Source organism: Rattus norvegicus, chromosome 18, assembly GCF_036323735.1.
Source record: "Rattus norvegicus strain BN/NHsdMcwi chromosome 18, GRCr8, whole genome shotgun sequence".
Lineage (NCBI taxonomy): Eukaryota > Metazoa > Chordata > Mammalia > Rodentia > Muridae > Rattus > Rattus norvegicus.
Genome location: NC_086036.1, coordinates 42,694,435 through 42,722,120, shown reverse-complemented (window position 1 = coordinate 42,722,120; position 27,686 = coordinate 42,694,435). Strand labels below are relative to the sequence as shown.

The window sequence follows — 27,686 nt, the reverse complement described above, 5'->3', positions numbered from 1 at the left end:
CCAAAAAAAAAAAATCCCTTAAAGAATTACAGGAAAACACAATGAAACAGGTGAAGGAATTGAACAAAACCATCCAGGATCTAAAAATGGAAATGAAAACAATAAAGAAATCACAAAGGGAGACAATCCTAAAGATAGAAAATCTAGGAAAGAAATCAGGAGTCATAGACACAAAAATCACCAACAAAATACAAGACATAGAAGAGAAAATCTCAGGGGCAGAAGATACCATAGAAAACATTGAAACAACAGTCAAAGAAAATGCAAAATGCAAAACGATCCTAACCCAAAACATCAAGAAAATCCAGGGCACAATAAGAAGATCAAACCTAAGAATAATAGATTTAGAAGAGAACAAAGATTCCCAACTGAAAGGGCCAGTTAAAATCTTCAACAAAATTATAGAAGAAAATTTCTCTAACCTAAAGAAAAAGATGCCCATAAACATACAAGGAGCCTACAGAACTCCAAATAGATTGGACCAATTAAGAAATTCCTCCTATCCCATAATAATCAGAACACCAACTGCACTAAACAAAGAAAGAATATTAAAAGCAGTAAGGGAAAAAGGTCAAGTAACATATAAAGGCAGACCTATCAGAATTACACCAGACTTCTCACCAGAGACTATGAACACCAGAAGATCCAGGGCAGATGTCATTCAGACCCTAAGAGAACACAAATGCCACACAAACATTTCACCTCTAACAACAAAAGTGATAGGAAACATCATTGGTCCATAATATCTTGTAACACCAATAGACTCAATTCCCCAATATAAGAACATAGACTAACAGACTGGATACATAAACAGTACCCAACATTTTGCTGCATACAGGAAACACACCTCAGTGACAAAGACAGACACTACTTCAGAGTAAAAGGCTGGGAAAAAATTTCCAAGCAAATGGTCCCAAAATCAAGCTGGAGTAACCATTCCAATATCAAATAAAGTCAACTTTCAAGCAAACTTTATAAAAAAAAAAGATAAAGAAGGACACTTCATACTCATCAAAAGAAAAATCTACCAAGTTGAACTCTCAATTCTGAATATCTATTCTCCAAATGAAAGGGCACCCAGATTCATAAAAGAAACTTTACTAAATCTAAAAACACACATTATACCTCACACAATAATAGGGGGAGACTTCAACACCACACTCTTCTCAATGGGCAGATCATGGAAACAGAAAATAAACAGAAAACACAGAGAAACTAACAGAAGTTATGGACCAAATGACTTTAACAGATATCTATAGAACAGTTCATCTGAAAACAAAACATTATATCTTCTTCTCAGCTTCTTAGCACTGCATGGTACCTTCTGCAAAACTGATCTATAATCAGCCATAAAACAGGCCTCAACAGGTCCTCAAAAGAAGATGGAAATAATCCTATGCAACTTATCAGATCTAAGGCTGATCAGGACTAAGGCTGATCTTCAATAACAACAAAAACAAACAAGTAAAAAACAAAACCAGAAAGCCCACGTACACATGGAAGCTGAACAATGCTCTACTCAATGATAACTTGGTCAAGGAAGAAATAAAGAAATTAAACACTTTTTAGAATTTAATTAAAATTAAAACATTAAAACACAACATACCCAAATGTGAAAGACACAATGAAAGCAGCGCTAAGAGGAAAACTCATACCCCTGTGTGCCTCCAAAAAGAAATTAAAGAGAGCATACACTAGCAGCTTAACAGCACACCTGAAAGCTCTAGAACAAATAGAAGCAAATATACACAGGAGGAGTAGGAAATAATCAAACTCAGGGCTGAAATCAACCAAGTAGAAACAAAAAGAACTATACAGAGAATCAAAAAAACCAGGAGCTACTTCTTTGAGAAAAATCTACAAGATAGATAAAACCTTAGCCAGACTAAACCAGAGGGCAGAAAGACAGTATCCAAATTAGCAAAATCAGAAAGGAAAAGGGAGACATAACAACAGAAAATGAGTAAATTCAAAATAATCATCAGATCCTACCACAAAAGCCTATACTCAACAAAACTGTAAAATCTGGATGAAATGGACAATTTTCTAGACAGATACAAGTTATCAAAGTTAAATCAAGATCAGATAAACCATCTAAACAATCCTATAACTGCTAAAGAAATTGAAGCAATCATTAAAAGTCTCCCAACCAAAAAAAAAAAAAAAAAAACCAGGACCAGATGGGTTTAGTTCAAAATTCTATCAAACCTTCATAGATGGCCTAATACCAATACTCTTCAAACTATTCCACAAAATAGAAACAGAAGGAACACTACCCATTTCATTCTTTGAAGCCACAACTATGCTTATACCTAAACCACACAAAGACCCTACAAAGAAAGAGAACTTCAGAACAATTTCCCTTATATCAATGCCAAAATACTCAATAAATTTCTTGCAAACTGAATCCAAGAGCACATCAAAAGAATCATTCATCAGGATCAAGTAGGCTTCATCCCGGGGATGCAGGGATGGGTCAATATACAGAAATCCATCCACATAATACACTATATAAACAAACTCAAAGAAAAAAAAAGCACATGATCATCTCCATAGATGCTGAGAAAGCATTTGACAAAATTCAACACCCCTTCCTGTTAAAAGTCTTGGAAAGATCAGAAATTCAAGTCCCATACCTAAACATAGTAAAAGCAATATACAGTAAACCAGTAGCCAACATCAAGCTAAATGGAGAGAAACTTGAAGCAATCCCACTAAAATTACACACAAGACAAGACTGCCCATTCTCTCCCTACCTAATCATTATAGTACTTGAATGCCTAGCTAGAGCCATTAGACAACAGCAGCAGCAACAACAACAACAACAACAACAACAACAAAAAGTCAAAGGAATACAAATTGGAAAGAAAGAAGTTGAAATATCACTATTTGCAGATAATATGATAGTGTACTTAAGTGACCCCCCAAAATTCGAAAAGAGAACAGTTAATAAACAACTTCAGCAAAGTGGCTGGGTATAATATTAACTCAAACAAATCAGTAGCCTTCCTCTACTCAAAGGATAAACAGGCTGAGAAAGGAATTAGAGAAAAGACACCCTTCAGAATAATCACAAATAATGTAAAATACCTTGGGGTGACTGTAACCAAGCAAGTGAAAGATCTGTATAACAAGAACTTCAAGTCTCTAAAGAAAGAAACTGAAGAAGATTTCAGAAGATGGAAAGATCTTCCATGTTCATGGATTAGCAGGATTAATATAGTAAAAATGCCATTTTAGCGAACACAATCTACAGATTAAATGCAATCCCCATAAAAGTTCCAAGGCAATTCTTCACAGAGTTAGAAAGAGCAATTTGTAAATTCATTTGGAATAACAAAAAACTCATGATACCGAAAACTACTCTCAACAATTAAAAAACTTATCAGGGAATCACCATCCCTAACTTCCAGCTGTACTACAAAGCGATAGTGATTTTAAAAAAAAAAAGTATATGGTATTGGTACAGAGACACACAGGTAGATCAGTGGAATAGAATTGAAGAACCAGAATGAACCCATACACCTATGGTCATTAGATCTTTGACAAAGGAACTAAAACCATCTAGTGGAAAAAAGATAGCATTTTCAACAAATGGTGTTGGTTCAACTGGAGGTCAGCACACAAAAGAATGCAAATTGACCTGTTCTTACCTCCTTGTACAAAGCTTAAGTCCAAGTGGATCAAGACCTCCACATACAACCAGATACACTGAAATTAATAGAGGAGAAAGTGTAGAAGAACCTCTAACACATGGGCACAGGGGAAATTTTCCTGAAAACAACACCAATGGCTTATGCTCTAAAGATCAAGATTTGAGAAATGGGACATCATAAAATTGCAAAGCTTCTGTAAGTAAAAAGGCACTGTCATTAGGACAAAATGGCAACCAGCTGATTGGGAAAAGATCTTTACCAATCCTACATCCGATAGAGAGCTAATATTCAAACTATACTAAGAATTCGAGAAGTTAGACTCCAGAGAGCCAAATAACCCAATTAAAAAATAGACTACAGAGCTAAACAAAGAATTTACAGATGAGGAATATCGAATGGTCAAGAAGCACCTAAAGAAATGTTCAACATCCTTAGTCATCAGGGGAATGCAAATCAAAATAACCCTGAGATTCCACCTCACACCAGCCAGAATGGCTAAGATCAAAAACTCAGGTGACAGCAGATGATAATGAGGATGTGGAGAAAAAGGAACACTCCTCCATTGTTGGTGTGATTACAAATGGTACAACCACTGTGAGAATCAGTCTAGAAGTTCTTCAGAAAACTGGACATTCCACTGCCTGAGGACCCAGCTATACCACTCCTGGGCTTATACCTGAAATACGTTCCAACATACAACAAGGACACATGTTCCACTACACTCATAGCAGCCTTATTTATAATAGCCAGAAGCTGGAAAGAACCCAGGTGTCCTTCAACAGAGGAAGGGATACAGAAAATGTGGTACATTTACCCAGTGGAGTACTACTCAGCTATTAAAAACAATCACTTCATGATATCCTTAGGCAAAAGGGTAGAACTAGAAAATTTCATCCTGAGTGAGGTAACCCCATCACAAAAGAACACACATGATATGTAGTCACTGATAAGTGGATATTAGCCCAAAAGCTCAGAGTACTCAAGATACAATTCACTGACCCAATGAAACTCAAGAAGAAAAAAAACCAAAGTGTGGATGCTTCAGACCTTCTTAGAAGTTGGAACAAGAATACTCACAGGAGGAAATAATGGAGACAAAGTGTGGAGCAGAGACTGAAGGAAAGACCCGCCAGAGACTGCCCCACCTGGGGGATGCATCCCATATACAGACACCAAACCCAGACAATATTCCTGATGCCAAAAAGTGCATGCTGACAGAAACCTGATATAGTTGTCTCCTGAGAGACTCTGCCAGAGCCTGACAAATACAGAGGTGGATGCTTGCAGTCAACCATTGAACTGAGAATGGGGTCCCCAGTGGAGGAGTTGAAGAAAGGACTGAAGGAGCTGAAAGGATTTGCAACCCCATAAGAAGAACAGCAATGTCAACCAACCAGACACCCCACAGTTCCCAGGGACTAAACCCCCAGCCCAAGAGTACATAGGGATGGACCTATGACTCCAGCTGCATATTTAGCAGAGGATGGCCTTGTTGGGCATCAATTGGAAGAGAGGCCCTTGAACCCATCAAGGCTTGATGCCCCAGTGTAGTGAAATGTCAGGGCGGGGAGGTGGGAGGAAGTTGGTGGGTGAGTTGTTGAGGGAGCACCCTCACAGAAGCAGGGGAAGGAGGGAAGGGATGGTGATTTTTGGAGGGAAAATGGGAAAGGGGATAACATTTAAAATGTAAAGAAAAAAGATGACATAGACTGGCCGAGGGAAGCATGTCTGCAAGGGATACTTATAGGTAGAATTCAAAGTAACCTGCCCTAAGCCATGGGTAACTCATTGGAGGACATGGATGTCTAGGAAATGCTCTGTGACAGGCTTGGTGTTTGAAGGGTATCTCAGAATGCCTCCAAATCTTTGAACTGTTCCCCACCAACCCTACCCTCATGAATGATAAAGTAACACCACTTGTTTGTTATTGTCTCTGTGGATGCCAACTCGAAACAGGCCAAGGTCAAACTTAGAATAAGCGAATGAAAGAGCTGTTCCCAATATTTCAACGTTTGAGTGAAGAAAACGAACTGAGGGCAGACACCAAGCAATCAGCCAGGACAGCTGTAGCCCTGTGAAACTCTACAAGCAAAAGTCTCTGTGATTCGTAGGGGGAAATGTAGATTTTAATGTCTCTAATTAATTCTCTTTTAAAATTTACCTTCTTCCCGGAGATGGAGAGACTGCCCAGGACTAGGCTGATGGGGGCCTGGGCAGTAGGGACCTATTCTGCCTGCAGTGAAAACTTGTTTATCAGAAACAGGCCTTTCCCCACCATTTTCCATAGCGAAACCCCAATGTAAAGACTTTTGGATCTTGTTTGGGGAACATCTCCAAGGAACTGTTGTCATTGTCGAACTAGGAAGCAGAAAAGGAGAACTGTATAGCTAGTAGCCTTCCTGGAGCCTTCTCCTGGTCCTCCATGACTAACCACCTCTGGGCTCACTTCCCTACCCCACCAGCCATCTGCACTGATCTAGCCTCCTTCATGCCCCTTCTTCTTATGGCCATGCCCCTGCCTCTTTGTTCTTCCCAGTATCAGTAAGGTCTATGTTCATTCATCTCCACAGTCTTGCTTCACTTTTATGAATCAGATTCCATAGTTTGGATCAGAAAACTTTTCTCAATTACTTATGAGTAAACTTACTGGTCTTCTGTTTCCCACAATTTCAAGGTAAAAACACCCCCTACCTACCGGGATGTGTCACGCTAATCTTGCAACCTTGTAATTTTCTTGGTACTGGAAACCCCTTGGACTTTGAGTACCTTGTAGAAAAAAAGAAAGAAAAATATGAAAGCCATACTCTAGAGAAAATATTAACATAGTCTTAGAGTTGATAAAACACCATGTCATGAATGCTTACGGATATAAACTCAATAGGGAAGAAGACATATATCAGACAGCATGTGATGCTTTGAATAGACACATCAAAGAGAATCAGCATAGAGAGAACAAGGAAATGGTGGTTTGGGAGGGTTAGGACTGGGAAGAATGCAGCCATTGCTGAAGAACCACGAGGGAATTTATCTGCATTATGAAAAAATGATGTATCCTGACTAAATTAATCTACCCATGTGGTAACATTAAAAAATAAAATAAAATAATAAAGCAAAAGGAATGAGAACTGAGGCTGAGGATGTGCATTGCTAAGTCAGCGACCTGGTCTAAGGGCAAAGCAGGTTGCTTGTTGTTGGGGGGAACACACAAAACACCAAAAATAATTTCTGTATCTACTTCATAAAGCTAAAAGCAGATGCTACTCTCTGTATTGAACATTTCTGTAAACACATCATATGCTTCAAAAACTATTCACCACTTAACCAAATAAGGTTTCTAAAAGTCAAGGAAATGGTCTATTAATCTACCTGGGAAAATATAGATATTCTAAGTGAAGATTCCAAAGCCAAGATTTGTCAAAATATCCAAAGTCCAATGCTTTCTTCTAGAGACTTTATGAATATGCTCCTTCTTTTTTGGTTATTTTTAGACTGAGAAAATATGCTTACTTCTTTACTGTGTACATGCTTGATATTTTATTTGTAGAGTAAATCACTTGATTTATCTTGGGAAGTAAATAACATCTGTTGAAAATTTAAATTCTGTTGCTATGTGGCTTTTTTTTTTGACCATTTTTAAACTAGATTTTTGACTATGTTCCCTGTTAATGCTAAACACATCACATAACTTTTTGTAATTTTTAATTTTATGTGTATGGGTGTCTTGCCTGCATGTATGTGTACCCTGTGCATGCCTGATGCTTACAAACGTCAGAAGAGGAGGTCAGATCTCCTGGAACTGGAGTTACAAAGGTTTGTGTGTCACGTAAAATATGGATGGTGAAAAGAGAAGCTGGGTTCTCTGTGAGAACAACTAATGTTCTTAACCATTGAGCCATCTGTCATATAACTTTAAAACATGAAAGATACTCCAGAGTCTAGTTCTCATGACTGATTTAAAAGTTGTGAAACAAAATGACTCTCTAAAGGTCTCCAGACAGGTTACCATTATTTTTAGTTTTCACACTGAAAACATGGTTACGGAAATTAAATTGAAAATATACAGCCATTTGACCGCTTAGCAACCCTGCATATTAAAGACAACAAGCCAAGAGTAAAATCAGTCATGTTGGGAATGTAAACCGCTACAGCCCTGTTTGTTATAATTAGAGGAAAATAACTTATTTCAATGTTTTATACCAAATTATGTTTAAAATCACCTTGTTTACACAGTTGTAAATGAAAACTAGTGGATGGATTTTAAAACTGTTCTTTTTTTACTATGTATTTTGTAGGCTTACTCATCTGCTAGACACAGAATATTTCATCAATTAGATGACCCTAATCTAGAAAGAAGCAGGCTCCCTATTTTATAACGAGCCGCAGAGTAAATACTGTAGGCTTCATGGTTGTGTGGAATGTGTAACAGCTCTGCCTCTGGGGTGCCAAGGCTCCACAGACACAAGCAAAGCATCAACTGTAGTTGTTGTCCCAATTCAGCTTTATAAGTAAAAGCAGTCTCCAGGCCTGATTGGTCCAAATGGTCATGCTTTTCTAACCCTCGTTCTGACTGGAGTGTGTGTTCACACACTCGCAAAGGGACACATGTACTCTTGGTCATGCAGTGGTCTTATCCCTATAGAATTCCCCAGAACCAAACTTTATAAACAAGTTCCGTTTCCTCCAAGAGCGCTGCTCAGTGTTAAGCGGATGTTTGCTTTGATGGACATAGAACGTGTCTTATAATAGATTACTTATAAGTAGGGGTGGATGGTGATAAACTACCCTACTGCATCAGTGGCTATAACTGTGAATGAGAAAAGACAGAGGAGCTGGAAAGATGGTTCAGTGGATAACAGAGTTTTTTTTTTTCCAAAGAATCCAAATTAGGTTCCTAGAACCCAAAATGAGCAGCTCCCAACAGCCTGTAACTACTATTCCAAGGGATCTGATGATACCCCTGACATCTTCAGGCATCCACACAAGCAAAGCATTCACTCACACAGCTGCACACACACACACACACACACACACACACACACACACACACATGAAATAAATTATGAAAAAGGACCCACCTTAACAAGATAATTCCTAAGTATTCAACACTTTTTTTTTATTTATTCTTTTATGTATGTGAGTAAACTGTTGCTGTCTTCAGACACACCAGAGAGGGCATTAGATCCCATTACAGATAGTTGTGAGCCACCACGTGGTTGCTGGGAATTGAACTCAGGACCTCTGGAAGAGCAATCAGTGCTCCTAACCACTGAGCCATCTCTCCAGCCCAAGTCTTCAAAACTTGAATTCATTTCCTCATTTCCCTTTTAATCAAGAATTTAGTCTCAAAATGTAGTTTGTGACACTTCCATTTCATTGGCTTATACTCCTTCCCAAGAATTAAAATACATTAATTGTAGACCAAAAGAACATACGTAGGCAAACTATTACTTAGTTCTGTGTTATTAAAATGTTCAGCACTCTGAAGATTGTTTCTGACATACATTATTTTTAAACAACTTTCCCCCTTTAATTACATAACTATATCATGCAAAAAGAACTTGTGTGCAAGGTTTATAAGTAGTAAGTGGGCACTTGGGTCAAACATAGGAGTTGGTAGTGACCAGGTTAGCTTCAAGTCCAGTCAGCAGGATCCCATTCCTGCTTACTGTTCTGTTATTTTCATCAGAAAATTATTGATAGTTTGTTTTTACACACGGTTCCCAAATTATATAGCTGGTCCTCCGTGCCAAGATGAAAATCCCACTACAGCAGAAAGAGTTCCTTCCAGTAAAGTCTTTAATCGAGTTTGGATCCTACCACCTGAAAAATATTACATTGTTAGACTTCAGAGGAAGCTTCTTGTAGCATCACCCTTGCCAATGGCAGAGGAATAAAGGAAGCCACCCACCCAAGGGGATGCATAGAAACTTCTTATTTTGCTTTTGAAAAATACAGTATCATAACTGCCTGTTTCTTTCTCCTTAAATGTCAACAACAATCATCTTGATTATGAAAAGTGATGTCCCCTAATAATAAGCCTAATAAGGAAAATGAGGCCTAGTATTCACGTGACCGGTGGGAAGCTGCCTGAAGCTGCTCTGAAATACAAAGATTCAGGTAGGTAGCACATGGAACTGATACTCTTCGTCCTCGGAGGTGGGGTGTTGAATGGGCTGCACTGCCAGAATGGGGCCCTTTGCATGGAAAATCTCAGGTCTCATCAAACATGAGGAGTGGGGATCTTAAAATACAATAAAACAAAATATAAGCCAAGACAAGTGAGAATGAATGTCATTCCTAAAACATTTAGGATTGAGAATGAGCTGCTCAAAAGGGAAAACTCAGGCAGAGTTAGAATGAACTAAAAATAGCAGGGCTCACCAGCCTACTGAGAATCACAGCCCTTGCTTCCCAGCCCTCCTCGGGCTCAATTTTTTCCCAAAGCATCTGCTGCTTCTGACACACTTTAGAATGTAAACTTCCAAAGAGGCAGACTCTGTTCACTCCTAGGTCCTGACCTTCAAACCTAATGCTCAACACGTAGGTGGAGGCCACTGATCACCTGCAGGAGTTTCAAAAGCTCTGCCTTCACACTCAGACCTACTCTTGCTGGGATGGGCTGTTATAAATCAAGAGCTGAGAGAGAGGAAGAAAGCTGTGGTAAAGAGCTACCATTGCTTGTGATAATCTTGTCATACCCCACCCCTCGAGATTTTGCACCAGATTTGAAAATGAATGAGAACATGAATTTCCAGAACCCTCTCTGACATTAGTATTTGTTCCCCCACACTCTTTTTAAAAAAAATGCTGAAACCTAAAATATTCAACCACAAAATCCTGCTTCAAAGGTACAGTGAACTGGTGCAGTCAGTGCGTGGGTTAAGGGGATGCTGTCTTCTAACAGCCAAATAGTTCGATGCTAGCAGGTTAGCTAATGGTGCTTAATCCTTGCTGGATGCCTCAGGCTTATGCATGGCTTTTGTCAGTTTATTTGTGACCTTTCTTCACATCAGGGGCCCAATTACCTCTTCAGGGATCTCTGTCATCTTTGCTAGGACAGAGGGCTCTTAATCAATCGCTCTGACCTGGCTAATCGCTCTGACCCGCCCATTCTCCATCTTTCTCCCACCCCTCTTTCCCACAGTCTTTTCTGAATTTACTCATAAAACACACTTGTCACACTATTCTTTCTGCTCAGAACTTTGTATGCTGCAGAAACGTTTGCATTCAGCCCCTGCTGGGGTTGTTTAGCTTTGCCTTGGGTGTTTGTTTTGAACAACAGAATAGAACTGATCAGAATAAAGAGGGAGCTGGTACCAATCATTCCATAGGTCAAACCTGGGGCAAAGCTCCTGTGCCAAACATAAACATTCCAAGGTCACCCTCTCACACAAGGCTGGAGAGAGAAGGAAGCAGGAGAAAAGCTGCTACGAAAAGCTGGAGAGTGAGGATGAGAGAGAAGTGTCTGGGCTTCTGGGCCTGAGTGGGAAGCCTATCGCCCGGGACTGTCTTTTTAAAATTTTTATTAATTCTTTGTGAATTTCACATCATGCACTCAATCTCACTCATCTCCTCATCCCTCCATCACCCTTGCAACCTCACTCCCCAAAAAATAAACAAAAATAAAGATAAATAAATAAGAAAAAACCAACTCGCAGTGGAAGTTGCAGTGTGCCAAGATTTGTCAGGTAGTATATAGCCTTTTGTACAAACAGCTTCACTCATGACATGCTGGCTGGTTTTATGTGTTAAACTTGACCCAAGATGGAGTTATCACAGAGAAAAGAGATTCAGTTGAGGAAATGCCTCCATGAGATCCAACTCTGGGACATTTTCTCAATTAGTGATCAAGTAGGGTAGGGCCCAGCTCATTGTGGGTGGTGCCCTCCCTGGGTTGGTGGTCCTGGGTTCTATAAGGTCACATGCTGAACAAGACAGGGGAAGCAATCCAGTAAGCAGCACCCCCTATGGCCTCTGCATCAGCTCCTGCCTACCTACCCTGTTTGAGTTCCTGTCCTGACTTCCTTTGTTGATGAACAGCAATGTGGAAGTGTAAGCTGAATAAACCCTTTCCTCCCCAACAAGCTTTTTGGTCATGGTGTTCTGTTGCAGCAATAGAAACCCTGACTTAGACAACTTGCAAACATTCATTGCAATGACTCATTGGTCTGGTTTGAGGCTTCTGGCTTCTGCTACATTATTTATACCTTATTTATACTGGATATTATACTCATGGGGTCTCCTCTTGGATATCCTGTTGGTGCCCTGTATCACGGAGATCCTACAGCTTTGGATCTGCAGGACTGGTCCCTTCACGTGCTCCAGCAGGTCACAGATGGAGTAGATGTTGGGGTGGGCCAATTCAAAACCCTGGATCTGGGACTGGGTGGTAACAGAGTTGGTCAGTCCGCCGGCTGCACCACCAGGGTCAGCTTTCCTGCTTTGCCCAGCTGAAGGCAGTTCTGTTCAGGCAGCTGGCATGGGGTCCTGTGTTCACATCATCAGGACAGTTCTCTTCTTACACTCGGGCCACTAGGGCTAACTCTCCAGCAATACCCCAGTGAAGGGTGGGGCCAGCTCACCTCCTATCACCTAGGATCCTGACAATCTTATATGTGCAAAGGATGGGAACTTGTGTTTCCTTGATGGGGTATGTAACCAGCCATTGTCCACATCACAGAAACAACCAGAGCCAGAAAGCCTTGGAGGGTAAGCTTCTCTTCTCCTGTCTGAGGACCTGTTTTATTCTTAGCTCTTTCTATAGACACATCTCCTTTGCTGGTCAGTGAACTATATGGGACCAAGCCATACCCACTTCTGAATTTGCCTGGGACATGAACCCTCTGCTCTGGGTTCCCATACCACCATCCCAGCAAATGGGTAAAGATGTATCTCACCTCAGAACTTTCATCCAGGCTTAAACCCTGGAACACAGCTATGGCAACTGACCTGAACTTTCCAAAACATAGGCTTTGGGAAAGTTCATTCGTGCTTCGGGAAGTTCAAGGAAAAACACACAAATGAATAATGTGCATACATACACACACACACACACACACACACACACACACACTTGTGCCAACTAAAGAGAAGAGAAAATTGAGGAAGGCAGTAAGTCCTGAGTTCACATCATCAGTTTCACTGAACTCTAGTCTTAACACAGAAGTCTGTCTCACAGAGGATCTTAGTACCCCAGGATATGTGTGACGTCTCAGAGCAACAGGCTAGAATATGACTCAAAAGGTGTCACTGTACATTTCCTAGTTTCTATTAGCAGACATGAACCCCATCAAGACCTCTAGACAGTAACAGTCACACATATAGAGGCTTAAAACATCACCAGTGCCTTCTTCCTCAGTCCCTAGATGATGCAAGGTTGAGATGGAGGTAATGGCCATGCCTCCTCAGAAGTCTTTAAGTGAGGACACTTCCTTCAGGCAACTCCAGATTCAGCCTCTGTCTTCATACAGACTTCTCTTTTGTGTGCATGTTTTTGTTGTTGCTGCTGGCTTGAGTGCTGAGGTTAAATACTTACTCCCATTGGACATCACTGAACCCTAGACCTGCCCTCCATTTTTGCTTCTTACAAGGGTACTAACTGTCAATTCTATGGTCTATTTGATAATTCATATTTGTCTTATGTGGAGACCATTAATTATACTGACAAAGGTTCTGTTCCAAAATATAGTTTGAATAGGGAAGGAAGACCTAGAGAGGTTTGTTTGTTTGTATGTTTGTTTGTTTGTTTGTGACTTCAGCTCCAAGGGATCTGATGTATTCTTCTCACCTCCACAGACACGAACACAAACACACACATATATAGACAGACATGAACATAAATAGCTAATAAAAAACCTTTTCATATATTTATATGGTCAATAATGTCAAGTCATGGAAATATCTTTTGGAAGACAAGACCCTTTGACCCAAAACATCTACACCACTTAAGAACAAGATTGCAAAGTGTAGAATGCATCCACTTCTTTGAAGAAGACTTTGCCCTTAGCCTTGTGGGCGAGCATAAAGGGACATGAAGGGGACTCCCAATATCTGAAGATGATTATAAGGATGAACTCACTGGCTGCAGGAGAAATATCCACAACCTAAATGTCCACATGCATGGCATTCAAGTTTCAGTTCCATCACAAACAACGCTGCCCTTTGAAAGCCCCATGTGAACAGTTCATGACTACAAAAGATCCAGTTCCATTAAATTGATGTACAGTCCCCTATCCTCCAAAATGGACCAAGAATATTTGTATGAAAATCAAATACAGAGGACCAGGCTGGCCCAGGGGATTTCTGAGCATCAAATTTACTTATTAAAGCTAATCAAGATACAAAATACAATCAACAATGGCTTTCTGGTTTGAGCATAAATGATGCAGCAAAATCACATTGTACAGAGAAACGAACATTAACCGTAGGCAATAAAAAAAATGTAACGTTTACCTTCTTTTAGGGTTACCTATTCTTTGCATTAACTGTGGGTTATTTGGTGTGTCTATGTGACCCTATAAGTATGTGAAAATTGTCCTCATCTTGATTTAGGTAACACTTTTCTAATGATACAACCACTGGGTTTTTACAATAGAGAAAGTCTCCATACATATGTCATGACTCCACCTCCACAGGCATACAGCTTTCAAAATTAAAGCCAACTCGGAGTTCTCTTAGTCTGTATTATTTTTTGAAATACATTTTTTCACTTCGAGATTGTTTGACTTGGGAAGGCATTTCCAGCATTCCTTGTCATTGAATTCTAGTTCTTGTAACTTTGAGAGGTCATGGTGCATTGTCTGGGATTGCAGTCTGAATTCCCGGTGGGGAAGTTTGAGCCCATCCAGCTGCCATACTTTATCATATAGAAGCTCTGGAAGGGGGCATGTAGCTGAGGGATGCGGATTTCGAGCAGCTGGGGCTTTAGGTTGATGCACTTGGAGACACCAGGGAGGAAGCACAACGCACACAGAGCATCCAGTCTGGGAAGCAGGCACTCCAAAATAATAGTCCAGAAAGGACTAGCAAATCCAAGAAAAGTAATAATCCCCAACAGGTATGTGGCAATCATGCATGGACATGGTCTGTTATCTCTGAAACTGACAAACTGTAGTCTTTTTCCATCTATGGAGGGGTGGGGGGCGGGGAGAATGACATACTATGTCACCCAAGAGGTCTTCGGAATTTTAGTCCTTCTGACTCAGTGCTGCATCTGGGATTAGAGACATATGCCACTATGTCTGACTAAAGTTTATTTTTTTGATCTGTATTTCGGATAGGTTATCTCTGACTATGGTAGCAATACCCACACACATATAATGGCAGAGACAGAAAGGGGGAAAGGAGATTACGTTCCTAGCATAAGTCCTATGATAGGGACAACTGATAAACAGGGGGCAAGGTAAGGACCATGTGGGATCTGCTAATTTGCAAGCTCATGGCACATTTCATCACTTGCCAGGCAGTCAGTGATACCTTGTGCCCCATCCACCCTCCAGTTCTATCACTTACTGGTCTGCAAGTGAGCAACAACGTAGCTCCCTTTAGCCTCTCCAAAAAGACCATAGATCTGATTTAGACCATGCACAGCAACAAACATGACAAAGAGAATCATCAATCTTACCAAACCTATTCAGTTCCCTTCTATGACAGCCTGACAGCCTCCATAAACAATCTGTGCAGTTGAGTTTACACTGAACATTGGCCTGAGGTTGGTATTCAGTAAATACCAAACAAAAGGATCTGCACTGTTCCCCTATAAACACACGACCTTATCAGTGGCTATCCACTGGCAACAGTTTTACTCACAGGAGGAAATTTGACTTTGAACATATTAAGTAAATAATAAATAGTGGTGACACAAATGTACAAAGATACAGCGAAAGCTTTGAAGGTGTGATGCATGTGTGAGTAAAAAAAAGTTTAAATTTTTCTCATCAATTTTCAGATGCTACTTAATTTATTGGTACTGTCTGAGTTCAGTTTTCTACTGCTGTAATAAAATCCCATGACCAAAAGCCACTTGGGGAGAGAAAGGTTTATTTCAGTTTATAGTTCCACATCACAGTCATCATCCAAGGACATTAGAGCAGGAACTTAAGCAGGAGCTGATGCAGAGATTATGGAGGAGTGCTGCTTACTGGATTGATCTCTATGGCTTCCAGAGCCTGTTTTTTTATCGCACCCAGGACCACCAGCCCAGGGGTGACACCACTCATAGTGAGCTGGACTCTACCAGATCATTAATTAAGAAAATACACTACAGGCTTCTTCCAAGACTAATTTAGTATGAGCATTTTCTCAATTGAGTTTCCCTCATCCCAAATGACTCTCGCTTGTGTGAAGTTGACATAAAACTAACCAACACAGGCACTGTCAGAATTCGGAAACATGAAGAATATTTTAGAGGGCAATGACAACTGTGAATTTCACTAAGGATAAGCATAAAACAGAACCTAAAAATAACAATCTACAGTGCAAATAGAGAATCAGGAAGCAACGCCTAAAGAAGTTATGATAGCTTCAGTAACTATTGGTAGGAAGTGGAAGGAGGAATATGTGGGCAAAGGTATTTCTATTCAAATAATTATAGAAACCATTTCAGAACACTTGCCCCCCAGGTTCATATGAGGAAATGTTGATACTCAAAGCAAGGGACTCAAGGCTCATCCCAGGGATTGCAAGGACCAGTGGCCACTGAAAAACCTAGGACTAATCATTTATAAATGTTTCCAGGTGTTTTTACTTCCATTTCAAAAAATATCAAGGAGAGGGCTGGAGACATGGCTCAATGGTTAAGAGCACTGGCTGCTCTTCCAGAGAACCTGAGTTCAATTCCCAGCAAGCACATGGTGGCTCACAACCATCGGTAATGGGATTTGATACCTTCTTTTGATGTGTCTGAAGACAGTGACAGTGCACTCATATATATAAAAAAATTAAATAAGTAAATCATATATATATATATACATACATACATGTATATAAACACATATCTATGAAGAAAGCCAGCTTCCTAATGTTGAGGACACCCTTCACAGAATTGGTAGAGAAGCATGAGGAGAGAGGAATAAGACAATGGGGAAATGCCCCTAGAGATGTGCCAATAATTGCCACCATGTGGATACAAGTGCTGAGCCAGCAATGCGGCTGAAGAACCTGAAGCACCCGGAGGAACATTCTGGTCCTCCAGTTCTGCTGGCAGGTGAGCAAAGACAAGAATTCAGAACACATCCCAGGAGAGGGAACGGCAGTGACCTATACGTTGATGGGATAGTTAAAGCCGAGTATGTGGCTCCTCGGTGCTGCACACAGAGTGCCTGAAAAACTATAAAATGATGAGATTCTTTGCTTGTGGGGAGCCTGATGATGATCTACATGAACCTACCTAGAGTTCCTAGTGAGATACAGTCACTCTCCTGAGGTTTAAGTGTTTGAGAGAAGGAAAAAGTGAGCCTTCTTTTATAATATCCCGAGAATGTTTTCCCCATATAATTTGTATATTCCATTATGAAGTATTAATGGGATTTTTCAGTCAATTAAATACTGTATGCAAATGTCATCAAAATGTAATTAGTGGTAAATTAAAAGTGGCCATGCAATGGAAATTGTGTGAAAATCATCTGTCCCCTACTGACTAGTAATAGCCACCATTTGTTGAGTGCGTACTAGGTACCAGGCAGTGTGCCAAGGACCTAGAATCATCATTTTGCAGCACCAGGCCTTCAAAACACCCACATAAGTCGGATGGTAGGTTCTTTAGCTTATAAAAAAATGAGTGGGTCACAGAAACACCTCAATATCCTTTCCAAAGCAGTCAACTAGTAAATGGTGCAGCAAGTCCAACCGGTTTAAACTGGATCCAAAGCCAGGCACTAAAGCCCAGCGTCCTGTGAGCACAATGTACTGCTGATCTGTGAAGCTGCTGCTTTCCTTTCTCCCTAGGGCTCTACAGCTCTTCAGTAGGCTCTAGAGTATTTCTAGAAAAGGCTCACATCACAACTCTGAGGATCCTATTTCAAATCCACAGAATCCATACCTAATGCCACAAAGTGTTATTCTAGGAAGCAAGGGAAAGATGGGAGGCAGGAAAAGGTGAATCCTTGGGAAATGGACTCCTGCTAGACTGGCTTATGTGGGGATGTTCTGGGTCAGTGAGGGACCCTGTCTCAGACTAATACCCGAGCTGTCCTCTCATCTCAGCATATGCTAGCATGTACTTGTATGGTAAGGCATGTACTGGTAAGAAAAAAAATTCCACCTTCAACAAGTGAACGTATTAAGTTCCATAACAATAAAACACAGAAGCTAAAGTAGTATTTCTATTACTGTTATTTCTATATCTCTGGGGATCTGAGGTAATTTGGGAGATCAAAGTAGCTTTCTGGGTCTCTACATCTATGGCTGTGAAACTGGGAGTATAAGTGTATACCTTAGAGTTTGTTGTGATGAAAAGATTTGATGTACAGAAACCAGAAGAGCCCCTGGTACACCAAAAGCACTGTGTGTCGTTAGTGGTGGTTTCCTCTGACATCAAACCATACTGGTTGCTACAAAAGGACATAGACCTATTGATCTAGCTAACTTGGAATTCCTGCTGACCCAGTTTCAAAGTGATGACTCTTTTGAAGCTGCTGTCATTCGATGTCACTACCATTTTCTTGGTTCAGAAGAAGTTAGCTATTTGATCTTCATCTCTGTGTCTTTTCACTCAAAACAGTTCTTTTTCTTCAATATTCCTCTAAATCCAAACAAAAGTCAGGTGTCTGAATGACCACATATTGCAACGGGTTTGAACAGAATGCATATACCCTCTGTCTTAGTTACTTTTCAATTGCTGTGACAAAATATCATGACAAAGGCAATTTAAAAGTATTTAATTTATGGCTCATGGTTCCAGAGAGTTGGATTCCATAACTAACATGGCAGAGAACATGGGAACAGGAAGGCAGGCATGGAGTTGGAGCAGTAGCTGAGATCTTACCTTCAGACAACAATCATAGGCAGAGAGAGCTAATACAGAATTACTTGAGCTTTTGAAATCTCAAAGTCCATCTCCAGTGACACACCTCCTCTAACAAGACCATACCTCCTAATCCTTCCCAAACAGTTCCACCAGTATTCAAATATATGAGCCTATAGGGATCATTCTTATTCAGACTACTTTACCCTCCAATATCAATTCCAAGTTTTCTTCTATCCTCTCAGCACCCACATGACTTCCCTACTTATCTATCATTCTGTTGCATTTACTAACTCTGTTAGTGTTTAACACTAAGTAAACTGTGTAATACATCTTTGCTCTCTGCCTACTACCTTGTCTTCTTCATGTAAGGTACTTAGAAGACTTAATTTTTTCAGGAAATGAATAAGCAAATGACCCTAAATCAAGTAGTTTGCAATATCATGTTCTAGATTGGTGATGTGGTAGGAGAATTTTGGGAAAGAAAGAAAGAAAGAAAGAAAGAAAGAAAGAAAGAGAGAGAGAGAGAGAGAGAGAGAGAGAGAAAGAAAGAAAGAAAGAGAGAGAGAGAGAGGAAGAGAGAGAGAGAGAAAGGAAGGAAGGAAGAAAGAAGGGAAAAGAAAAGAAAAGAAAAGAAAAGAAAAGAAAAGAAAAGAAAAGAAAAGAAAAAGTAGATACATGAAAAAGGCATGTTAAAGTCCAGAGGAAACTAGGTACAGACTTCCAAGAGTCATCTCCTAATGGATCAACAAAAGGTGCTCTTAATTCCCTAGCACCAAATTGTGACGTATGTCAGGTACTATCTACTAGGGAAGTTCACCAAGAGATGCTGGTGGGGACAGATAATACCTAGCATGGGCCAAAATTCTAATTCCCAAAAAGAAAGCAGTAAAATGTGAGAATCTAATTAATAGCTTAGTGGTCATGATCATTAACACATTAGAATTTGTTTATACATGTTTGTGATAGTGTAACGCATGCCTATGCTAATGATCTTTGGCTTGCCGGCTAGGATGTCTTGTAAAGAAGAGAAGATATAGGCTCAACCAGTGCTCCAAGACACTTGACAGGCACTGCACACTTGCTGAAGAAAAGACGAATCTGATCTAGTTAAACTCCCTAATGAAAACATTTAGAAACAGATTTCCTCATTGTCAGGAGACTCTCAGAGAAGATCTGTGTTTTCTCAGATGTCATCCTGACTTTGTGATTCCTTGGTTTCTTTTCTTTCCAACAGTCAAAACCACGTACTAACTTTCTTTTAACCAAAACTGTCTCATTTATTCATTATTTGTGTGTATGCATGTGTGTGTGGTGCAAAGGCACCCAATGCACAGCACACGTGTGAAGGCTATGAGGACAACTCTTGGGAGTTAGCTCTCTCCTCACACCTAATGGGGTCCAGGGATCAAGCCCAGATCAGCAAGCTTGCATGCAAGCACCTCTACCCCCAAAGCCATTTCCCTGACTGATAAAATTGTTCAACACCCTGCATCTGATTCCTGGGTCCCCACCTATGCTAAGAGTATATTACTGATAGCTGTATTTGTTATGCCTCAAGAATGACATAGTGGATTTAAGAAAAGGAAATCCACTGGTGTCTAGATCAGCACAAGACAGATAAGGTCAAAAAAAAGTCACCTTCCCCAAAATCAATTCTTACATCATCAATAAATTAGAAAAAAATAGACAATAATAAACAAACAAAAAAAACCTTAGAAACAAATATGAAAAGAAAAACAAGTAAGGGTGGGGATGGCAAAGAATCCTGGGATTTAAGGCAAAAGATCTAGCACTGTATGACAACCATATTCTTAGGGACCAATTAAGAGAGCCACACCACCTGCTGCTGTCATTCTCTCATGGTCCCATAGTATTTTATCTCTGCTCCTACTTACAAGCAGTCACTCTAAAAAAAATAATACTTAGCAAGTCTGTATGTATCTTGAGTACTAACACTGTGCAGGGATTTGGTCTTGGTCATCTGGGGTGACCACAGGAACAATTGGAGGACATGCTGAGAGGAAGAGACAGCCGCAGTTCTCACTGAGTACTCCTATCAGTAACAGAGAAATGAAGGGAATGCATGTAAATGAATGAAGAAGGTGGATGAATCAAGAGAGTGAACACTGATCTTCATGGGGCGGGGAATGGGGTCATCAGCATGATACCAATTCTGTCCTGAAGTCACAGCAGTTTGCCAGAACCACTGCTAACACAGAACCCTTGTGGGCTTTTTCCATCTTTTATAAATCCCTCCCTTCCTTTGCTTCAGTGTCAAGCATTCATTTCACTTAGTCTATTAAAAAGATTCCATTTGCTCCTGAACCAGATCCATGCTGGCACTAGGTGTATGTGTCTGTGTGGAAGTATGAATCAATGTTCACGCACATGAGTTTTAAGGTTTCATTTTGCTTCTGGACACCATAGCTGATGATTCCCATCTGAGAAGCACAGCCAAGCTTCAGCTCCAGTCCCTCAGGATAAAGCTCCTCCCAGAGCTAAAGGCATCTCCACAGCCTGCTTGGAACAACAGGCCTCTGTCTGCAGATGGCTTTAAATCATGACACAGATTTCTACCTTCTGCCCTTTGTCTGACGGAAAGTCATATTTAATATTATTTCTCTCCGAGCTTCAATTTACAAATGAATCTGCTTTTCTATTTCAAGGACTGAAAAAATAAGCAAAGCAGCTGGGCTTACAATAAATCATCAGATAAACTATGTGCAGAAAGTGCCTGGCAAACACAGCGGCCATCATCGAAGAGACATTCCACTCCGTGCCACCGTGGCTGACCTGAGGCGCCACCTTATACTAAACATGTCTCAGCTCACTGAATCTGGAAAGGCTTCCTTACATAAGCCATGGTGATCCCAAATCAAGAGGAAAGGCTGTCCTAGGGTGGGGGCAGGCGGTGTCTGAGGTTTCTCTTTCTCAGCCCACACTTTCATCTCTGATGAAAATAACAGACCCAAGAGAAGATGGCTTTACCAGATCATTAGTGAGGCCAGGACAACCTATCAGAAAACAACAACAAAAAATAACCTAGAGCACTTTCACTCAAGGTTTTCCATCAACTGGCCTTTGCAGGGATGCTCTCAGAGAAATGGAGGCTTTTGGATCTGTCCTTGGCTTATATTCCTCCGTGAGCCGGGTTTACCACTGCGAGACTTTACCACCACTGCACTATGGAGAGGCTGAAGATACCAGTGCAGAAGGTCCAACTGTGAATTCATGTTTTCTCTCTGGGTTCAATCAACGTCAAGGCTATTACAAAATTTTTATTTCCACAGACAGTCTTGATATTTTTTCTCTAGCCAAAAGTAGTTAGGAGCACTGAGATAAATATCTATAATAATGATGAGACTCAAGAGAAAGTATTCCCAAGATGCCATCTGAGAAATTCAAGCCTAAAGGTCAGTCTTGCCTACCTTTTGCTTCTACTTCTCCCTAGCATGCCACAGGACCTATCTGTCTTTCCCCTGAAGCAAAAGTAGAATGTCACTCATTCCAGAATTACCTTGCTGATCCTACCTGATCCTAAAGACACAGGACAGAGGGTAGAGTCTGAGCTTGCTAAGTGTGCTCTCCCTTACTACAATAAAGTAACTCTCCCTCAACCCAGTCACATATCTCCACAATCATCCACTAAGTCAATCCAAGCATAAAAACAAACAAGTGGCCTCATCTCTTGCCTCTTCATTTCTGAAGGTTTCTGTGTCATGTTAAATTGACACCTTAAATTAACACATCATGTTCTGTGCTGAGGGACGAAGGATGCTGTGTCACTTATCAGAGAGAGGGGCCACTGAGTAAAACTGACTCTTTAGGCAGCTTTAATACATTATTGGCATCTGATTCAGAAATAACCCTTCTTACTGCCCACAGTAACACACCTTCTGCATTCTGTCTCATGCAGGGCTCATGGTTCAAAGCCCCATGGAAGACTCTGAAGGATTCCTAGTGCCTCTGAGATCTGTCAGACTCCACAAGGGGTATCTTCTTTGGAACTGAGCAAGTACACACACAAAAAAAGAAGGCCTGCTCCTTTCTGATGGTCTTCCCACAGAAGCAAGGTCAGTGCAGGACAGCAATGATGAAATATCAAGCAGATGCACTTTAGAGGACAGCATCTCAGAGGGGCAATTTCTCCTATGTCACAGGCTTTTCTAAGGTAATAAGTGGAATTTTTTAAGTTAAATTTTTTAAACAAATTTTTGTATCAATACGTATTATCCAGAAGCCAAGCTCTTCAAAACTATGAACTATTATCATCTCCCTTAGAAAAGCCCTGTTTACTGTGGTGTATCCCAGAATAGCTGCTTTTATAGCAACTTCTTTCTTGGATAGACCTGATTATTGTTTCCTGCTCCACGCTCCAGTCCTAAGAACTCCGTTCAATCCAGCCGCCTACAGTGGTTACAGAAAGACTCCCATGTGACTTCTATGTTTAATTCCAGCTGTGATGAGTTCCTTTTAATACATAAATGACTTCAGAGCTCAGCTTAGCTTCCATGCTGGATAATGAGGGGAGTGTGACACAGGGTCAGCAGACACCAGCTCTGCATCCTAAGGGGATTAAGACATCAAACAAACGATGCATTTACAATTTAACTGTTCCAAGCAAGTGCAGGGCATATGGCCATTTAGCTGAAGAACATAGGCATTCGTGCCCTCTTCTGTAAAAAGCATAGAAAGATAAGACCCAATCCAAGAGAAAGGGTAGGGACATGTGAGTTCTATTTCTAGCTAAGACAAAGTCAACTTCCAAGGCTCAGTCTCTTGTATTGTACATAATGTAAAAGTAAAAAGTCTGTATAGGAATCTTTCAGTTCTCCCTCCTATATGTTGCTTACACACTAGCAATAAGTAGGACATGTCTAGGATTCCTGCAGTAAAGCTACACACTTGACGCAGTACAGGCTAAACCCTTGCTGAAAGTTACAAGACAAAACCTACTGTCACCATCCCTTACACTGGGCTGGGACTCATATACAAGAAGATACTGAAGTCTGGTGAGCAAATCAAAATTACAAGTGTTCAGGTTCCAAGACATGCGGAGTTGGCCTAGTTAAAAGTGCAAGCCAGCCTCCTGCAATCTAATGGCCCTTTCTGACCTGCAAGGGGACGAGGTACTCATGTGGAGGACATGCAGGCAAAGCATTGAAAGAGTTAAACTAAATAAGGATATTTAAGAGGAGCTCAGATCCCATGTGTGTTAAAAATCTATGTAATGCTTAGCCCTTGCAAGGATCATATAAGAAATTAAACACACGAAAGAAATTATATGAAATTAGTTATAATAGTGTTTTCACGTGTGGAAACTTGTACTTAGAAGTTTTCATTGGAAGGTTCGCCAACCCTTCTAAATAACTAAGGAGGAGAAAGGAGGAGGAAAATCAACACAACCCCGTGTATATATAAACACATATAGGACATTCTAGAGCTCTTTGTGGACTTAAATGTTGACTTTTAAGTCAATTTCAGGAATGAGTTAAGTTTCCCTCTTTAAAAAACAAATGAAAGGACTGGAGAAGTGGCTCAGTGTTTAAGAATGTTTGCTGCTCCTGAGAAGAACCTAAGTGCAGGTCCTAGCACTTGAGTGAAGCAAATCACAACACCTGAACTCTAGCTCCACAGAATTCAACATCTTCTTCCATGGGCACCTGTATTCAAATGCACATACACACACACACACACACACACACACACACACACACACACACACACACACACAGAGAGAGAGAGAGAGAGAAATATTTTTAAAATAAATCTTTAAAAAGTTATTAAAAATCAGAAGACAATAAAGCTACTGAGAAGTTTGAAGTGCTTCTGAAACACTAAATAGATTCAATTTTGTGATGGGAAAGGCCGGCATTTCTCTGGGTTGACTAGAAATTATAACAACCTAGGTGCACATAGGGACCGTGCAGAATGGACAATGGTGTGCTTTCATAAAAACTGGGCAGACAAAAAAATGACACAGAGTTTACATCTGTGCTGTGTGCACTTCGCCCAAGTCATCTGAAATTAGGGAGAAGTTTAATCAATATGCTATGACTCATTTCCACATAAATCATGGGAAAACACAGTGCCCAGTGTTTGATTGTTCGGGGGTACTTTTTAATAAGATTTTTTATACTTCTCCCTTCAACCACAGGAGGTGGCACCTTGCCAAGAGGAAGGGAACTTCCATACAGTGCCTGTAACTAGGACTCACCTACGGGAGGGTGGGAGGCTTGCGGGCTACCGGAGAAGGGAGGAGTGCGGCACTAATAATGCAGTATGGGCGTGCTTTGAAGTTCACAGCATTTTCAGCTCCTGGGACTAATGGTGTTGAAAATCTAAGAGCATAAATAAAACTCTTCCGGCTGGTTCCTGTATACTAATGTACACCCAGGTGACCAGAGCATATGAAAGGAAATAGTTTACCCACGAGAAGAGACTGACCTCGGCTTTGTGAATTATTTCTTCCACTCAAAATTAATGATGCCTTTGTTCTTGATCAGTTTTCATTTCAGTCTATGTTAGATTCTTATTCCTGGTGATGTGGGGACGGGGATACGCTCACTCACCTTCAGGAAAGGTCCATCCAATTTAATTTATCACAATACCTTTAGATTGAAGGATTACAAATTGTATTAAAAACACACATAATATATATATATTACATATAGTATGTATAATGTGAACTGACACCATGGCCACAGCACCTCTGATAAAGAACTACATTTAATGGGGCTGGCTTACAGGTTCAGAGATTCAGTCCATTATCATCAAGGCTGGAAGCATGGCAGCATGCAGGTAGTCATGGCACTGGAGGAGCTAAAAGTTCTACATCTTGTTCTGAAGTCAAACAGAAGAAGACTGACTTCCAGGCAGCTAGAACGAAGGTCTCTCGAAACCCACAGTGACACACTTCCTCCAACAAGGCCACACCTCCTAATAGTGCCACTCCCTGGGCCAAGCATATTCAAACCACCACAATAGAATAGGAAGGAATCAAACTGGTACTAAACTGGAGGCTACCTCATTGATTGCCTACACAAGCCCACACATAATCGGTGTGTTCAATATTCCAGCCGAGATGGAGGAATGGGGCCCATAAGGCTCTACTCTAATCTCCATGTTGAGAAGCTACAAGCAGTAGTCAGCTGCTAAGGAAAGTCAGCTTTCTTCAGGTGGGAGTCTCTGGGAGGTTGCCTCTATAATAGTGGATAGCCCTGCTCCCATATGCATGAAGGCACAACTAATTGGACCAATAGGTGATATATATTTTAAAGAGGACATGATGTTGAGAGGACCCAGCAGAAAAGGAAAGAAGGCGTAAGGGATAGCATTGATCAAAATAAAATATATTTGTGTATGAAGGGGAAACAATTTGTTATAAAATATATGGCAGCGAAACTGCAAGGGCAGGGGCGGGGGGCGGGGTACCTGGCAGGCCTATGACAAGGAGGCCTCCTTAGAAATCACAGCATGTGACAAATCTGGTATAAGGAAGGTTTCGGTGGGGAAAGGGAGGGGACTGAGGACCTAGAGAAGGGTAGAGGCAGACAGACAGAAGCAGAGCCAGGAGGGCAGAGAAAAGGGAACAGAGAAAGACAGAAGAATAGATAAAATGAGAGGACAGCAGGGAAAGCATGGGAACTGTGAGAGAGAGAGAAAGATGGCAAAGGCCTGTGCAACACCAGCACCTGGTGTCAAGGAGTGGCAACAGGCCACTACTTGAGCTGTTGCTAGGTCCCTGGGAGGAGCCTAGCAACATCGCCTATAAGCTAACACAAATGAAATTCAAATTTTGGAGGAAGGCAGAAGGAGTAAGGAGAAGGAGAAGGGAATTAGTATACCTGCACCTATAGATTCAGAACAGCCTTTCTTAGCTCCATAAATCAACATGGGCTCTTAAAGGAAATAGCTGGGCTTTTCCATACTAGCCACAGGGAAACAAAATAAGAAAAAAACAAAAACAAAAGCACAAAAGGAAATATAGGGTAGATATTACCTGCTGCTTGAAGCTTTGTTTGTTTGTTTTTAAGTTTTTACGTGAAAGTTTAGACTCAGAACCTTTACAGGATATCAACATAACCTCTTGGCTTTTTTTTCTGACAGCTAGTCTAGTTTCTAAACTTTTCCTGACTGATTTTTCATAATTTTCATTTTCTAGACTATGATTCAGTAAGTTCTTCATTGAGTCTTCACTTTCTGCTGCTTTTGACAGCTCTTTGGTTCTTCTTCATTCCTAGTGAGGCGTCTTCCTCTATCTTCTACGAGTGACTTCCTGGAAACTCTTATCTTTGACTATTTCCTCATGACAAAAAGAAAAACAATGGCTGTTGAATGGTTCTGTCATTTTATTTTCTTCCAATTTATTAATCCTCACATTCAGCTGTTAAGTCTTTTAAGTCCATCCTCTTGTTTTGCTAGGTTTCATTTGTTGCTTTTGTTCAGTTTCTCTGAGCTGCCTGATTGTTCCTGTCATCTGGCTTTAAATCCCTCCTCTGAGAGTCCTCTGACCCCATCCATCCAGCAGGCCCCATGACTTAGTTCCACCAATATCTTGGTAATTATTTTCCAACGTTTTAAATGGGGAGTTCTTTCCACACCAACTCTTCCCGTGGTCAGGCAGGGAGAAAACGCTGCTTAATTCTTTTCAAAAAGACATTGAGCCGGGAGCAAACCTCAGCAGATGCAAGAGGCCACCTTGGATATAAACACTGCATGGTTCACAAAACAGGTCTCTGACATCCAAACAGCTCCATCAAAGCTAAAGCCAACCTGGGGCTTAGAGGAAAGTAGTCCTCAAAGGCCACTGATAGAATAGCCCTCACTTTGGGCTCCAGATTTAATCCTATGCACTTTATTGAATTAAACTTCCATTAATCTCTGTTTGGTACTGAAATTGCAAAAATGTCTGAACCTATTAGTGGGAAAAAAATTACAAACACACACACACACACACACACACACACACACACACACACACAAAACCAAGGACCTGTCCAAGGGCAAACTGTTCTTATAAGAATTTAATATAAAGCTGTTCCAAATATTTCTGAAGGCTCACA

At 40.7% G+C, this 27,686-nt stretch overlaps 1 long non-coding RNA gene across 1 annotated transcript in view; it reads right to left on the bottom strand.

The window, feature by feature from the left end:
• The window catches only part of LOC108348790 (uncharacterized), a 134,134-nt gene that overhangs the window by 64,639 nt on the left and 41,809 nt on the right, over positions 1-27,686 (bottom strand). Inside the window, exon 3 of the long non-coding RNA XR_005496488.2 lies at positions 6,352-6,422. This is a non-coding gene — a long non-coding RNA (uncharacterized LOC108348790). The remainder of the gene's footprint in view (positions 1-6,351; positions 6,423-27,686) is intronic.